The sequence below is a fragment of the Erithacus rubecula genome (assembly GCF_903797595.1).
Source record: "Erithacus rubecula genome assembly, chromosome: Z".
NCBI lineage: Eukaryota > Metazoa > Chordata > Aves > Passeriformes > Muscicapidae > Erithacus > Erithacus rubecula.
Genome location: NC_136661.1, coordinates 17,356,023 through 17,362,064, shown reverse-complemented (window position 1 = coordinate 17,362,064; position 6,042 = coordinate 17,356,023).

Below are 6,042 nucleotides of genomic sequence, written 5' to 3'. Positions count from 1 at the left end.
ATAAAAACATAATTAGATTATTAACCTCTGTTCTAAGACAATCTTGCTTCTATTGATCAAAATAACAGGTTATTCCAAAAAAAAGGGGATGAACACAGACTAAAGCCTTGGGCAATGTTATTTCAGAGAAGAACGTTCTGTCTCTGCTCCAAAAGCAAAACATGCCCCTGTGCAAATGTACAAATTACTCTAAGATTTATATATATATCTGAGGTTTACACATGCAAACCTCTAGAAGGTCAACAATGTAAAGCAAAAGATCCTGCACCTGGGTCAGGGTAATCCCAAGCATAAATACAGCTTGGGTGAAGAATGGATTGTGAGTAGCCCTGAGGAGAAGAGCTTGGGGGTGTTGGACAAGAAGTCCAGCATAACCCAGCAATGTGTACTCGCAGGCCAGAGAGACAAACACATCCTGGGCTGCAGCCAAAGCAGCGTGGCCAGCAGGGTGAGGGAGGCAGCTCTACCCCTCTGCCCCTCTGCTGTGCCCCTCTGCCCTGCTCTGCTCTGCCCTGCTCTGCTCTGCTCTGCTCTGCCCTGCTCTGCTCTGCCCCTCTGCCCTGCTCTGCTCTGCTCTGCTCTGCTCTGCTCTGCCCTGCTCTGCTCTGCCCCGCTCTGCTCTGCTCTGCCCCTCTGCTCTGCTCTGCTCTGCCCTGCCCTGCTCTGCTCTGCTCTGCCCTGCTCTGCTCTGCTTTGCTCTGCTCTGCCCCGCTCTGCTCTGCTCTGCCCCTCTGCCCTGCCCCGCTCTGCCCTGCTCTGCTCTGCCCTGCTCTGCCCTGCTCTGTCCTGCTCTGCCCTGCTCTGCCCTGCTCTGTCCTGCTCTGCCCTGCTCTGCTCTGCTCTGCCCTGCTCTGCCCTGCTCTGCCCTGCTCTGTCCTGCTCTGCCCTGCTCTGCTCTGCTCTGCCCTGCTCTGCCCTGCCCTGCTCTGCTCTGCCCTGCTCTGCCCTGCTCTGCTCTGCTCTGCTCTGCCCTGCCCTGCCCTGCTCTGCCCTGCTCTGCCCTGCTCTGCTCTGCTCTGCCCTGCTCTGCTCTGCCCTCTGCCCTGCTCTGCTCTGCCCTGCCCTGCTCTGCTCTGCCCCTCTGCCCTGCTCTGCTCTGCTCTGCCCTGCTCTGCTCTGCCCCTCTGCCCTGCTCTGCTCTGCTCTGCTCTGCTCTGCCCTGCTCTGCTCTGCCCCTCTGCCCTGCTCTGCTCTGCTCTGCTCTGCTCTGCTCTGCCCCTCTGCCCTGCTCTGCTCTGCCCCTCTGCTCTGCTCTGCTCTGCCCTGCCCTGCTCTGCTCTGCTCTGCCCCGCTCTGCTCTGCTCTGCCCTGCTCTGCCCTGCCCTGCTCTGCTCTGCTCTGCTCTGCCCTGCCCTGCTCTGCTCTGCTCTGCCCCGCTCTGCTCTGCTCTGCCCTGCTCTGCCCTGCCCTGCCCTGCTCTGCTCTGCTCTGCTCTGCTCTGCCCCTCTGCCCTGCTCCGCTCTGCTCTGCTCTGCTTTGCTCTGCTCTGCTCTGCTCTGCCCTGCTCTGTCCTGCTCTGCCCTGCTCTGCCCTGCTCTGTCCTGCTCTGCCCTGCTCTGCCCTGCTCTGTCCTGCTCTGCCCTGCTCTGCTCTGCTCTGCTCTGCTCTGCCCTGCTCTGCCCTGCTCTGCTCTGCTCTGGCCTGCTCTGCTCTGCCCTGCTCTGCCCTGCTCTGCTCTGCTCTGCTCTGCCCTGCCCTGCCCTGCCCTGCTCTGCCCTGCTCTGCCCTGCTCTGCTCTGCTCTGCCCTGCTCTGCTCTGCCCCTCTGCCCTGCTCTGCCCCTCTGCTCTGCTCTGCTCTGCCCCTCTGCTCTGCTCTGCCCCTCTGCCCTGCTCTGCCCCTCTGCCCTGCTCTGCTCTGCTCTGCTCTGACACACCTGCAGTGCTGCATCCAGCTCTGGAGCACCCAATGCAAGAATGAAGCAGGTCTATTAGTAGCAGAGGAGGCCACAAAATTATCCCAGGGCTGGAGCAAGTCCTCTGTGAAGGGAGGCTGAAACAGTGGATGCTGTTCAGCATGAAGGAGGCTCTGGAGAGACCTTATAGTATCTTCCAGAGCCTAAGGGGTCCTACAGGACAGCTGTAGAGGGATGTTTTACAAGAGCATGTAGTGATAGGACATGGGGGAATGACTTCAAGCAAAGAGGAGAGCTTTTGTGATGTTTCAGTTGATTTTTATGATTGCAAAACTGAAGTTAAGGGAGAAAACTTTCAATAACATCATCCCTAAATTTCTTTTTCATCAAGAAAGCAAGGATAGATACTAAATGCTAGACCACAAGGGATGGTTCACAAACTGTATATTTCTTGTCACACTCTCAGCATGGTGACAATTAAGATCTGATTAGAGAGAGCTGTCTCTGCCTGAATTAAGCTATAAAGGAGACCATATGCCAAAATCAATAGTACAGATTTTGTTTAACGATAAAATGAGAGGTAGGGAAATAGAAGAAATAGAGAAGAAGCAGGCTGAGAGAGAGTGAGAGAGACAGATCAACAAGATTGTGGATCCAGCAGTGTCCTATTGGCCCTTCTTGACTCAGGGCATATCAGTAGTGGGGAACCTGAGTCCATTCATAACTTTCACAACATGTTTTAGCAAACAAAGGAATTAATGATCATTGGCTATAGAGTTCCCTTATTCCACCAGTTAAATTGTTTCCTCACCCCTAATCATAATTAGTCCACATGCTCAGTCTTTCACTTCTTTTGGATCTGTGGGTGGTGAGTTGGTGACCCATAAATTCTGTGTTCTTTGTGTCCATTATCAGTGATATATTCTTCTCCCCCAGCTTTGCTAACCTCCCTGTTAACTCTGAGACAACACTCAGAAAATAACCTCCTTTATCTTATCTCAAGTTCCTACTGTGGGGTCTTATCCTACAGTACAGATTCCAGGAACATGTGGAGCCTTATTTGGGGGGACTTCAGTGGTCAGTGGTGGTCACACAAAGCAAGCATCTGCCCTATAATGTGGGGTGATCTTTTTTTTGACCACTGAGATGCATATGAGCAGTTACTTCTTTACACAATTTGAGTCAGCTCTTGCTGGTCAGAAAACAAAATGATTAGTTTAAATTCACTGAAAACGTCTATTCCATGATTGTCTGACACACAAAGTACTTCTTTAAATAAGCAAAACAAAACAAACCAAAACAAGGAATGAATCATAAAACAAACACACACAAATGAAAACAAAGTTAGAAAAGAAATTGACATAAAGGCATCTTAATGAACAAATTAATAATGTAATTATGTACCCAAAGTGTTACTCAGTGTTTCTTTTAGTTCTAATAGTCTTGAAGTAAATGTCTTAGATGGACCATGGGCCTAATGCAGATTACCTCTCTGTTATTACTGTCCTCTTACATTCTAAGATCCCTCACAAAAATTCTGAAACACCTATTGAAACAATGCATCCAAAGCACTATGTTAGAATATCTGTATATAATATATTAACATAAATGTGCCTCCATGTCAGGCAAAAACAGTCATCCATGTAACAAACTCAGTATCTTCATAGTGGGCTTCAGCTCTCAGCACTAGTTTATCATATTTTCATTTTTTACATTTAGACATGGAAGATGGTTTTCTATATCATAATAATTTAAACCATGATCCATTTGTTTCCTTTAGTTTTAATATCAAGCTACACTAATAATGATTTAAATTTTTTGGTTCTTTAATTTTTTCTTTGCAGGATCCTTTGATTGTTTTGTTTATAAAAAACAACCAACCCTTTATTAATTTGTTTACTTTTCTTTTTAATTGACTGCTGAAGTAGTCCATACTCAAATTATTTAATTTCCCACATTTACTTCAGAAAGACAGGCATCCTAAATGTTTTCAAATACTTATGCTCTTAACTGCCCTTATTCATTTCTACTTTGTGATTATTCTTCCCTCAAACTTCCAATTTCTATTTTTTCTTGTTTCCTAGATCTGTTTCACTGCTAATATAATTTTCTGACAGCCATCTGCTTACTTTAGATGTTTCCTTCCTGTGTTCTCTCACTGTATATATTACTCCCTTGTATCTTCACTTCCTTTCCCATTCTTTAAAGACTACCTGCACAGATTCCAGCTCCCATTTAATTCACTACAATCCCCATGGTCTTCATTTAGCTATTTCCCTCAAAATATTTCAAGCAACTTCTAAACCACATATTGGCCACAAATCCCTTCAGTGTATCACTTTTAGCTTATTCATGTTGGTAATACTTAATACTTAATACTTAATAACGGAAAAAAAAATTACGAAAACTATTTACTGTCTTGTCCATTAAAGATAGAGTCATCAACAAAGTATTTCTTCTGCATGCATTACTTTTTTGTTGCTTGGTGCTGTTGCTGTTTACTAAGCTCTTAAGAGCCCTGCTGGAATCTCAGCTCTGTGCTGTTTACAAACACAGAAGAAAATTACGATACTGGATGAAAAGATCTTGCAGTCTACAGGAATCAACAGATGGAAAGAGACGTATGATGCATTAGATGCAACAAAGATACTGTCTTATCTTCTTAATAGGCTGCACATCAGTAACTTAATTGTTGCAGAGGACTTTGGTGGTATCACAGATGAAAAAATAAATGTATTCGACTGAAGAGACATTGTAACCTTGCAAATCTCCTTCCAAATGCAAGAAGCAGGAAGGAAAAAGACCTAGGAGTGTTTGAAAGTCCACAATGGGATAATGGCAGCCACTGGAGCACGGTGGGGAGAAATACTTCAACTCAAAACCAGATAAAATAACTGATAAGCTGTGGTATGGCAGAAGTACCAGTCTGCCATTCTAGCAACGGGAACTCAAAACTGATGAAAAACTTATGTCATTCTGAATTTCTTCCAGACGTTTTAAGTGCTAGTTTTATAAGCAAGATAATAATTAGATATGCAATTAACACTTCACATTCAGTTGTGGCTTATCAGTTCATTAAGAATTCAGTTATTATTCATAAATTCAGTATACACATCATAAAGACATTTACTAACATTTGACACTGGGTTTGTCACATCCCAGTGCTGCATGTCAGGAAGTCCTAGACAAGTCTTCACACTGCAGCCAGTTCAGAATGGATTTACTCTCACATGTTTCACATGGTATTTACGTGTTTCTCTTGTCCATGCTTTTCCAGTAAGCATTGTTATGTTTCCTCTTGCTTCATTAATTGCTTGTTATATTGTAGCATTTTTTTATTTTAAGTTAAACAAAACCACAATTTCACCCTGCTAAAGACATCCTGTGGGTTTACCTCACCTGGTCAAGAGGTGCCCTCTACAGCCACTATATCATTTCACTCCTCAGCAAGATAGAGGACAGGAAATATAAGTCCATGGGTCAAGATAAGTACAGGGAGAGACCACTCAACAATTACCAAAAGAGGAAAACAGATTCCACTTGGGAAAAATTAATTTAATTTATTGCCAATAAACTCCGACTAGGATATTGAGAATATAAAAACTGAATCTTAAAATACCTTCCCTGCTCTCCTCCAGGGTTCAGCTTTGCTCTGATTTTCTTAGCTCCTCCACATCAGAGCAGGGCTAGAGGGACATACTGTCTCTGCTGCTTCTTCCTCCTCAGAGGGAGCACTCCTCACACTCTTGCTCTGCTCCAGCTTGGGATTCCTCCCACAAGAGTTGGCTATTAACTTCTGCAATGTGAACCCTTCCATGGGCTGCAATGCTTCATGAACTACTCTAACATGGGTCCCTTCAACAGACTGCATTCCTTCAGGAGCAGGAACGAGTCCCCTGTGGAGTAACCTAAAAATCTGCTTCACAAAATTAATCTCTCCAAGGGTCCACATGCTGCAAGTGGGTCTCTGCCCCATTATGCACCTCCTCCAGCTGCCTCACCATGGCCTTCACCACAGGCTGCAGGGAATCTCTGCTCCCACACCCAGAGAGAGCACTTCCTCTCTCTCCCTCTGCACTGACCTCGTCTACAGAGTTGTTTCACTTATTCTCATTCATCAGTTCTGATTGTTGCTGCTGGTATTGGGATGGGATCCTCTCCCCTTCTTAAATATCCCAGAGGTGCTAC